Consider the following 10,166-nt stretch of genomic DNA (forward strand, 5'->3'; position numbering starts at 1 on the left):
ATGCTAAGTGAAATAAGCTTACCACAAAGAGACAAATCCTGTATGATTCCACTTATGTGAGGAGGAGTCAAATTCATTGAGACGGAAAGTAGAGTAGTGGTTTCCAGGGGCTGAGAGGAGGGGGGAATTGGGAGTTATTATTTAATGGACGTTCAGTTTTACAAAATGAAAAGAGTTCTGTGGATGGGTGGTGGTGATGGTAGCTCAACAATGTGAATTTCTTAGTGGTTACGATGGTAAATTTTGTTATGTGTATTTTACCACAATTTTTTTTAGAAATTAAATTAGAAAAATAAAAAGTGTTTCAATCTCTAGCATCAACATCTAAGGAGGAGGGCCACACATGCCCATGACCAGGAATCACAGGCGCGGGATTCTAGACGGAGATCTGCCACCTGCAGGTAGGTTTTTGCAAGGACACAGCCGCCTTGCCAAGAGGTGACTAAAAGGACATTCACATGAAACGCTGTACTTCAGCTAAGAACTAAGAAAATTATGCACCCACCCATTCTAAAGAGAGGTACAGGATCACTGAGAGGGTCCCCAAACATGTTCTGCCACCTTGAGCCCCTCACCCTCCAGGATATAAAAGAAGGAGCTAAGGGCTCTGTAAGACGGCAGAGAGGACCGCTGTGGCAGGAGGTGTCAGAGGGCTGAGCATCCTCCTTCACACGCATGCGAGGCCCCCCTCACTCACTCCGAGAGCAGGCGATCCAGCTTCCACAGAGAGCTTGACGTGAGCCTCTGAAGTCTAGAGGATCTTCAGGCTGGTGATGGCGAGAGGGTGGCTGTGCTTCCCGTGAGGGTCAAGGGAGGAGCGAGAACCTCCAGGAGAGAATGCTGACAACAGGGAAGACTATAGCCAGAAAGGACCTTGTGGAAGATGCCAAGACTGGAGGCAGCTGGAAGCAACCTTGTCCAAGCGGTCTTTCTGGCTGAGCTCAAAACCCCAATGGGAAGCGTCTGTGCATGTGCACACCAGAGCAGGAGCAGAGGATGGCACCCAACAAAGGTACAACACGGGGTTACGGGACTTCCCTGTGGTTCTGCCACAGGTCGATCTGAGGCTTGACCCTACAGCCGCTCCCTGCAGGTTCCCTTGTGAGAAGTGTCCAAACACTTCACAGGTGCCCCACAGCACCCGCGCACCTGCGGAGGGCCCCAAACAAGCCGCCACTGACAGTCAAGTTGGACTTTTCTGCCATGGCCTCCTTCCTGTCCCCGCTTCATGGTTGGGGGGGCAGGGAGGGCAGATGTTGAGTGGGAGAGGAGTGTATGAGTATGAGTATGTGTGTGAGAGAGAGAGAGTGATGTGGAGTGTGTGTGTATGTGTGTGTGTGTGGTGGGAGGAAATGTGGGGTGGGGGAGATATAGAGTGTGTGTGGTGTGTGGGGTGTGTGTGTGTGTGTGTGTGTGTGTGTGTGGTAATTTGAAGAGGGGGCTATGTGGAGTGAAGGGGAAGTGGGGGGAGGTAAGTGGGGGTTGTGGAGTGTGTATGTGTAAGTGGTGTATGTGTGTGCTGTGTGTATTGGGAATATGGAGTTGTGGCTATGTGGAGAGTGGGGGGAATTCGGGGGAGGTATGTATGTGAGGGGATGTGGAGTGTGTGTGGTGTGTGGTGTGTGTGTTGGGAATGTGGGGGCTATGTGGAGTGTGGAGGAAGTGGGGAGAGGTATGTAAGTGGGAAATGTGGAGTGTGTGTGTGTGTGTATGTGTATGTATGTATGTAAATGGTGTGTTGTGTGTGTTGGGAATGTGGAGTGGGGCTATGTGGAGTATGGAGGGAGAGGGCAGTATGTATGTGTGTGTGTAGTGTGTGTGTAGTGTGCGGTGTGTGGTATGTAGTGTGTGTGGAGTGTGGTGTGTGGTGTGTGGTATGTAGTGTGTGTGTGGTGTGTGGTATGTAGTGTGTGTGTGTGTGGTGTGTGTGTGGTGTGTGGTGTGGAGTGTGTGTGTGTAGTGTGTGTGTGCGGAGTGTGTGGTGTGTGGTGTGTGTGTGGTGTGGAGTGTGTGTGTGTGTGTAGTGTGTGTGTGTGCGGAGTGTGTGGTGTGTGGTGTGTGGTGTGTATTGGGGGGTGTATGTGTGTGTATGGTGTGTGTGTGTGTGTGTGTGTATAGGCACCCTGTGCCATCCCTGCCATCGAGAGACAGCACTGAGTAAGGCATAGAAGAGGCTGGCGTCACAAGCTCCTGAGCCCTTTAGGCCCTGGCACCAGGTACAGGGGGGTACTTGAAGGAGAAATTAAAGCTTTTGTTTAGATCAGCCAAAGCTTCCAAAAAACTTAAAAAGAGACTCTAAGTTAATATCTAAAAGTGACAGCAAAAGCTCTGGAATCTACCCAAAATATCATCCAGGGGTAGAGAAGAGAGAGCTGCACATGCACACGAGACAAAAAAGAGGTGTGAGAAGCTAAAATTATTTTGTGGTATCTACCCGTCCAAGTCCGGCTGTTACATAAATATTTTGCCATATTTTCCCCAGATCCTTCTTTTGAATAAATAAGACTTTATAGAAACTCCCGCCCCGACACCATTTACCTCCTCCCTCCCCAGAGCACTCCCAGTCCTGAAGTTGGCATGTGTCATTCCTGCCCGTGTTTTTATATTCTCACAGTGTAATTATGTATTTGAAAACAGATGTGGTATTTGTTTGAAATTTTGGCATGCTTGTAACTATAATTTTATGGTATAGTTTGGCTTCTTATTTTAATAAAATAACAGAAGTAAAGGGACTTTTAAAATCCCCTCTCTATGTTTATGTCTCATTGGTCATAAATGAAGCCCTGCAGCTCATGACATGATAATACAGAGGCGCTCAGCCTGAGTAAGTGGCTGTAATAAATTTAACAACCACAGCAAGGTGGCGAGCGGGAAGAGGGGGAAAATCAGAGTGCAGATACAGAAGGAGTCCAGAAGAGGGCAGTGTCATCTAATAAAAAGAGTGCCCATGCCTGGTGGCTCCTTTGGATAATTTATTTGGATAATTAGCAGATAATTAACAGAACTTATAAGTGCTAGAGGGTAAAATTAGAAAGCACAAGCCTGATCATGTGAGTTATTTGTCCAAGGTCCGAAGCGAGTTAATGTTTACTGCTTCTGCCCATCCAGCTCAGCACTCTGGGAGGTCTGAGAGCAGCCCTGCAAATGATGCACAGGACAAAAGAAATCAGATTGGTTTAAATCAGACCATGCATGATACTTTCACTTTTTTATTTAATTTTTATTGAATTTATTGGGGTGGCACTGGTTAACAAATGGATACAGGTTTCAGGTGCACACTTCCACAGCACATCACCTGTGTGGTGTGTGGTGTGTGGTATGCGGTATGCTCACCATCCCAAGTCAAGTCTCCTTCCATCACCATGTATCCCCCCTATACCCTCCTCCAGCTCCCCTCACCTATTCCCCCAGGCAGTCACCACACTGCTGTCCATGTCCCTGGGTTTTTCTTATGATCCCTACTGCCAATTTTAAGCCTTTATCGTGTTCAACTGGGCACTTCATTCATCAAGGGCTTGAGGAAAGAACCAAAGAGAAGATTTTGCAAAGTGAGAAAATTATAAAATCATGCTGAAGCAGGGATATTTTTAACACCTCCCCCCCCCCCCAAAAAAAAATAATAATTTCAAGTCCTAGTTCTTTACCTTTGTTTTAAGTATATGTTGATAATGTTTTGTGTGGAACTTTTAAGAACAATATCAAAAGTACCTTCTATTGACCGCCTTCTCGGGATAGAATTATTAGTCAGATTAGGTGGTTTATGCTGAAGTCACACAGAATACCCAGCACTGCAATGTGGAACACTCTAGAACAGGTGTCACCCAGTAGGCACAGAGCCTACTTTTGTAAACGGTTTTATTGGAACACAGCGAGGCCCGTTTGCTTACCTATCATCTGTGGCTGCCTCTGAGCAGTGGAGTCGTTGCCACAGAGACACATGATATCTGCAACTGGGCCCCTTAGCCTGCAAAGGCTAAAGCATTTACCACCTATCGTTTTATAGGAAACTAGAGGCCCGGTGCACAAAATTCACACACTTGGGGGGGAGGGAATCCCTCAGCCTGGCCTGTGCCCTCTCGCAGGCCTAAGCCGTCAGTCAGACATCCTTGGAGCTGCTGCAGAGGCAGGAAAGGCTCCCGCCACCACTGCTGCGCTTGCCAGCCATGAGCCTGGCTTCTGGCTGACCACCAGGGAGTGCACTGACCACCAGGGGGCAGCTCCTGCGTTGAGTATCTGCCCCCTGGTGGTTAGTGCATGTCATAGCGACCAATTGTTCCACCTTTGGGTCTATTTGCATATTAGCCCTTTATTATATAGGATGCTTGCTGGCCTATCCTATAAAGCAATGCTCCCATAAACCTTTCTATAACAATGGACATGTTCTGTATCTACACCATCCAATACAGTAGCCACTAGCCACATATGACTATTGAGTCCTTGGAAGACATGTGACTCAGTGGTACCATATTGGACAGCAAGTGAGGAACAGAATTTTTATGTTCATTTCAATTTGTGTTCATTGAAATGGCCATACCCAATTGCCCCTTGGCTTCCCACAGTGCTGGGACTGTGTTGTTTGCAACAAGAGGTTGTAGGACAAATTTGCTTGAGGGAAGTAGTTCATCAACCCCAGCTTTATAGCTAAGGAACTGAGATGTTGGTCTTTGTGACGTCAGCAACAACTACCCTCTCCTGACTAATGCTTTCCCACAACTCTCCACTTCCTTCAGAAAGACCACAGCTCAAAAGGAAGAAGCAGGAGAACACGAGATGCCATGGGAAGTTGCACTTTATTTCTTTATCTTATACTAGAGGCCCGGTACGTACACGAAATTCATGTATTGGGGAGCGGGGGTGGGTCCCTCAGCCCGGCCTGTGGCCTCTCACAGTTCTGGACCCCAAGGGGGATATCTGCTTGCTGGCTTAGGCTCAATCCCCTAGAGATCGGGCCTAAGCCTGCTGTTGGACATCTCTCCCACAGTCCGGGACCCCTCGCTCCTTACTACCCACCTGCTCACTGCTTCTTACTGCTCAGCTCGCTGCTTCTTAGCGCTGCCGCTGCACTCTAAGCCGTGAGCCCAGCTTCTGGCTGAGCGGTGCTCCCACTGTGAGATTGCACTGACCACCAGGGAGCAGTTCTTGCATTGAGCATCTGCCCCCTGATGGTCAGCCTGCATTATAGCGACCAGCTGTTCTGGTCATTCTGCCATAATGGTAGGTTAGGCTTTTATTATGTAGATTAGCCTTTTTCATTGGTATCAGTATCATCCAAGAATCCCTTGACTCCAGTGAGAGAACATCTAACAGTGGCCTGAGCAATCAGGCTATTTTATTTTCTCTTTTTTCTTTAACAATTTTGTACAGTTTTCTACTCCTTTTCAGTGAATTCTTGGTGATTGCAAACACTGTGCTATAGTGTGCTTGCTGCTCTTTAGTAGTGATTTCCCTGAGCTGTCAAACACCATTCTACACTTTCCTGGTGTTTAGAAGTGATTTCCAAGTGTTTTCTAACTATGTAATGCAGTTTGCTGCTCCTTTTCAGTGAATTCCATGTGGTTTCTCTTTTTTTTTAATGTTTATGTTTATTTTTTTATTTTTTTATTTTAAGAAAAAACAATTTTAAATATAATAATCTTATAAGCAATAAACATTAACATTTCAAGAAAAACAACCTTAAATATAATAATGTTACATCTAATAAACATCAATATATCAAGGGGAAAAAGGGATTTTAAAGCCTCCCAAGCGCTCCTGAGTCCGTGGTCCCTGAGCAGGGCGACTTTGCTGGTAGTGGTTCCTTTCACCTGCGGGAAGCCCGAATCCCAGACACGGGCTGGCTGGGTTGGGTCAAGTGGGAGCGACATTGCGAGTCGAAGCCCAAGGCGCGGATCGCCTGAGGCAGCCCGGTGCAATGAAGTGGGAGCTGGAGGCGGACCATGACTCAGAGGCTGAGCCGAAGGTGCGAGCAGAGAAAGGCCGAGTGGATTCTGAGGGCCGGAGGAGCCCTCACTGCCCACACCTGGACACTGTTAACAGGAGCGGGCTGGACGTGGACTCTGAGGAACTGTGTTCCCTCTCCTCTCGCATAGCAATGCATAGACCTGCCTGGAGTGTGGCAAGTGCTTTCAGGGCCGGGGTTTGAGGTCTCAGGCCTACATTCACAGTGTCCTGTTTAGCCACCATGTCTTCCTCCACCTCCACACCCTCAGCTTTCACTGCCTTCCAGACATCTACCAGCTCAGCGATTCCTCCTGGAGGGTATCACGTATGTGTGGAAGCACACTGTCACAAAGCAGCCGATTGCAAACTTGGCCAAGCGAGCCAAATTGTCCTGGGCATATGATGGTGCCACTTACCTGCCAGGTATTGTGGGCCTGAATAACATCCTGGCCGACTATGCCAGCGCTGGCCTTCAGGCTCTGTCTAATGCTCCTCCTCTTCGGAACTACTTCCTGGAAGAAGACAATTATAAGAACATCAAGCATCCTCCAGGGAATATCATGTCCTTGTTGGCCCAGCGTTTTGGAGAGCTGATGAGAAAGCTCTGGAACCCTCGGAATTTCAAAGCACATGTCTCTCTTTCCCCATGAGATGCTTCCGGCTGTTGTCCTTTGCAGCAAGAAGACTTTCCAGATCACTAAGTAAGGGGATGGAGTAGACTGTCCTGGTTTCTGAGTGCTCTGCTCTCAGCTGGGGGGGGGGGGGGGGGCACAAAGAAGAAAAAGAAAACTATAGTGACTGATGTTTTCCAGGGGTCCATGGGGATCTTCACTAAAAAGCCCCCTCATCCTGATCTGCCGGCAGAAGAAAAAGGACAGCTGCTTCATAATGATGAGTTCCAGGAGACGATGGTGGAGTCCACCTTTATGTGCCCCACTCTGGACCTTCCACCGCACCGCTCCTCAAGGACGAGAAGAGCAGCTTATCATCCCCCGGGTGCCCCTCTTCAACATCCCGGCCAAGTTCGACGGCATCGCTGAGCAGGAATGCAAGACCTACAAGGAGAACTTTCTGAAGCGCTCCCCGCTCACCAAGCTGCCTCCATATCTAATCTTTTGTATTGAGAGATTCACTAAGAAACAATTTCTTTGTGGAGAAGAACCCAACTATTGTCACCTGCCCTATTACGAATGTGGTTCTGAGAGGGTGCCTGTCCAGGGAAGTGCAGGCCGTGCACAAGAACACCACCAGCCACCTGATGGCCAACATCGTGCCTGAAGGCCAGCCCTCCGAGGGCTCCCTCTGGATCCATGTGCTTCATCATGGGACGGCAAATGGTATGAATTACAAGACCTCAGGTAACTGACATTCTTCCCCAGATGATCACACCATCGGAGGCTTACATTCAGATTCGGAAGAGGCGAGATAATGATGAGACCAACCAGCAGGGGGCTTAAAGGAGCCGCCAGCCAGGGCTTTGCTTAAAGGGCTTTGCTGAATATGTAATAAATTACCCCAGTGTAACTGAACATCCCTGGGCCAGCCTCGTGTCTGTGGCTGTTGGTTCACACCAGAGCCTCAGAGGACCCACCTGCCTGGGACGACTTTGGTCAGTTGATTGTAGATGATGTTCTTTCTCCTTGTTATCTAGCTCCCATCTAGCTTCGGCAGGCCAGAATGCCTTGTTAACGACGGGGGAGGGGGGGGGGGGGCGGACACACAAACATTAAAACCTGTAAATAATTTTTATGAGTTTATTTGAACCAAACTGTAGACTTAGGCAGGGAAGCAGAACCTCAATGAATTGAGATAATGCTCGGAGGAACGGTGGGTTACATTTCTATTTATACATTCCAATCAAAGGAGGGACACAGGTGGGTGACATGAAAGTCATTGGTGATGGATTAAGGAGGTGGCATAAAGCAAAGCGGTGGGAAACCCCTGGGATTGGATAAAAAGTAAAATGACGGACACATACTTAGGTGGGTACGGGAACAATTAACATGGTAATGAAAGAATTTGAGGTGTTGGTCCTGGCTCCTACCACATTTGGTTGTGCCCAGGGGCTCCAGAAAAAGGGAAGTTACAAGTTACCCAGACATCTCACAAATATGTTTTCTTCCAGGCAAAAGGCAAATGGTCTCAGTAAAGATCTAAGTTGATCTTTGTCAGGGAAAATATCGGCCTAGGACATGACTATCCTCTATAGCCTGTTTGTAGTTAAATATCTAATTTTCAAACCATCTTTTGTGATTATTTTAGGTCTCTGAGTTTGCAAGACTGCCACGCAGGCCTCCCCTGAGCTTGTCAGGTTAGCATGTGGCTCCTTTCGTCCTCAGCCTTTAAAGATTATGTAATTTACTTCTGAGTAGCTATGAGTATCTGGAGGACAAGATAATTTCTTCTAAGCCTCAAAGCCTCGGGATTCTAGGAATAAGAACATGAAGCCCGTAGCATCCTTTTTTCTTCCTGGTTTTTTTTTTTTTTTTAGAATGAATTAAATATTTTCCTGTTTCTACAAAAAAGGAAGAAAGAAAGAAAGAAAGAAAGAAAGAAAGAAAGAAAAAGAGAGAGAGAGAAAGGATTTTAAGTATAATAATATTACCAAAACTGTACTAACATAGAATGCTATCATAAAAGTTGTAGGAAATATTAAAAATTTGCAAATAACAGGGTTATTTCTATTATATTTTAAAATGTTTGTTTTCCACTGGCTCTATTTTTGTTCATCAGTTTATGTTGTTCATTATATCCCACAAATGAGTGAAATCATGAGATATTTATCCTTCTTTGACTGGCTAATTTCACTTAGCATGCTGCTTACCAGATTCATCTATGCTGTTGCAAATGGTAAGAGTTCCTTCTTTGCCGAAACTGGTTTGGCTCAGTGGTAGAGCATCAGTCTGAGGACTGAAAGGTCCCGGGTTCGATTCCGGTCAGGGGCATGTACGTTGGTTTCAGGCACATTCCTAGCTCTCTATCTCTTTCCTTAGCTCTCTGTAAAAAATCAATAAAATATATATTTAAAAAAAAAAAAAAAGAGTTCCTTCTTGTTTACACCAGTGTAATATTCCATTGTGTAGATGTACCACAGTTTTCTAATCCACTCATCTGCTGATGGGCACTTAGGCTGTTTCCAAATCTTAGCTATTGGAAATGGTGCTGCTACAGGCTATTTGCTCACGTAACAAGCAGTCTGGAAGCAGACAGCTCCCGAATTGGCCCCACACTTCCACGGTGTCTAAGCCTGTGTCTCTATACTCCCTGGAACTTTCTCTCTTAATTGTGAAATGGCTGCTCACACATTTAAGGCAAAAAGAATTGAGAATAGGAGTTTCACCTGACACATCAGAGTCTTACTGGTGGCTGAGGAGAGCCAGCACTGGGGCCCAGGCCCACCAGAGCTCGAAGGCAGGTGAGGAAGCGGGAACACAGCGCTGCCCTGAGTGCCTTCATCAGTAACGGATGTCACCTAGGCCTGGGCAGTGGCGCTGGCTTATGGAGAGGGGATGGATTTGAGGTGGACAATTAAAGTCTCTCCCAATTATTTTATGGCTTGGGCCCATGGTTTTCCAGGATCTCATGATTAGGTTCCACCTTTGTATTTAGTCATGATTTAAGAATCGTTTGTTGACTACCTGTTGAATGTCAGAGTTTGGACCAGACAGCAGGAAAGGGCAGAAGGTAAGGTTGGACATGCTGGCCCGGAATGGGAAAGGTCTCTGTAAAAGTACAAATGGGAGGTTTTGTGAAATAACGATGTGTGTCAAATACGCCACAGGTTTACATGTTTACTTAGGAGCCTCGGGACATTTAACCTGCAGGTGCTTCTGGCATGCTCTGTTTTACTGCACATCCATAAACACAGTTCTGCTGGGTGATTATTTTAACTATTTTTAAATCTCCTAGTAAATACAAATGTCAGTGACTTCACGTGTGAGAAATGTGCTAGGGCTTTGTTATTTTTCTACCTAAATTATCCCATTCTGCTGGGGTGGCAGAAACTGTGTCTCAGTGACTTTGCGGTTCTCTGCGGTTCTCTGGAGCCCAGGGAGGGGAAGGCACATTCTGAAAGAGGGGAATAGTCCTGTTATTGACGGCATCTGGACACCAGTGACCTTTTATTTTTTTAATATATTTTATTGATTTTTTTACAGAGAGGAAGGGAGAGGGATAGAGAGTTAGAAACATTGATGAGAGAGAAGCATGAATCAGCTGCCTCCTGC

General features: G+C 46.7%; 1 pseudogene across 1 annotated transcript; it reads left to right on the forward strand.

Annotated features, from left to right (window-relative positions):
- Window positions 1–5,911: 5,911 nt before the first annotated feature.
- LOC311625859 (ubiquitin carboxyl-terminal hydrolase 39-like) lies at window positions 5,912–7,405 on the forward strand (annotated as a pseudogene). The gene has a single exon. The product of its transcript is annotated as a ubiquitin carboxyl-terminal hydrolase 39-like (transcript).
- Window positions 7,406–10,166: the final 2,761 nt, after the last annotated feature.

The sequence above is a fragment of the Pipistrellus hanaki genome (assembly GCF_964339955.1).
Source record: "Pipistrellus hanaki genome assembly, chromosome: 7".
Classification (NCBI taxonomy): domain Eukaryota; kingdom Metazoa; phylum Chordata; class Mammalia; order Chiroptera; family Vespertilionidae; genus Pipistrellus; species Pipistrellus hanaki.